This window comes from Myodes glareolus, chromosome 17, assembly GCF_982192425.1.
Source record: "Myodes glareolus chromosome 17, mMyoGla1.1, whole genome shotgun sequence".
In the NCBI taxonomy this organism is placed as follows: domain Eukaryota; kingdom Metazoa; phylum Chordata; class Mammalia; order Rodentia; family Cricetidae; genus Myodes; species Myodes glareolus.
The window spans coordinates 41472811-41473966 of record NC_142042.1 but is presented as its reverse complement, the minus strand read 5'-3'; positions in this window follow the sequence as shown (position 1 = coordinate 41473966).

Genomic DNA, 1156 nt, shown 5'->3' with positions numbered 1-1156 from the left:
CATTTGTTGTTTTATAATCTCCTTTATATAAAGGTAGCTGTTGGAAACTCAGAACACACCCTAGTTGGTAAAGTGCTTCTGCGCAAACATTGAGAGCCAGAATCCCCAGCACTCACATGAGAAGCCCAGCGTGGCCGTGGACAGCTGTAACCCTTGCGCTAGGTGCAGGGTACCTTACATCAGTTCTATCTTGTTTTCTTCAGAGATGGTAAACTAATGGTTCTGGGTTTTGTAGTTGAATAATTCACACCCTCCAGTTCCAACTGTTACAGTGCATGTTTGTTGAAAGGTACTGGGAGTCACAGAGCAGGTTGAGAATTCTGCCTATGTGCCTTTTTCTGCCGAGGCATTCCCAGACTTCAGTTCAGCAAAGATAGTGTTGGACTGGGATGAGATGGTTAGTCGGTGGAACTGTGGGCTCCAAAGGGAGCTAGAAACTGAAGCAAATTCAGATGCTCTATAGTAAATGATCGGTGTGTCCTGAATTCTCAGCTCACTCCTTATTGTTTGTATGTATAGGAAGATCCAAGGATCCAGGTGCAAAGCCAGGCCAAGGACCCAAAGAAACAGACATTGCTCTCTATTGCAAGAGAAGACAGCTTCAGGTTTGAATTCTGACAAGTTAGAGGGGCGTGATAAATATGCAGACTTTCTTATCAGAAGCCCAGAATGGCCCTGTACTAGTAAAGACCAGGCTTGGGACTAAACTAAGGACAAAGCGTTTCATATGATGTAAAGTTAGGCCTACATGCGATAAAGGTGACTAGAAAGTAGTTTAATACCTGTTAGAACAAAGCTTAAGAAGGTTCAGAATATGGTGAAAAAAATAGTGTAATATCAACAATGACTATAGTTCACAACATGAAGCATGGCTTTATGATTAGAAAAGAGGAATGCTGGGTTAAGAGGTCAGCATAGTCTAGACTTTAGAATTAGTGGATATAAAAGACGGGCACTTTAGAGCTGGGCATGGATGAGAGACAAAGGTGCATGTAATGGATGAATATAATGAGTACTGTCATCCAAGAGACAGAAACCAAAAAGGAAGAACCAAATTGGGCAAAAAGAGGAAGAGACATTGTCCATCCTAGGGAAGAAGACTGAAGGGGAAAGATCATCAGAATCATCTTATAGGGGCTATATCAAGTAGTTTCTA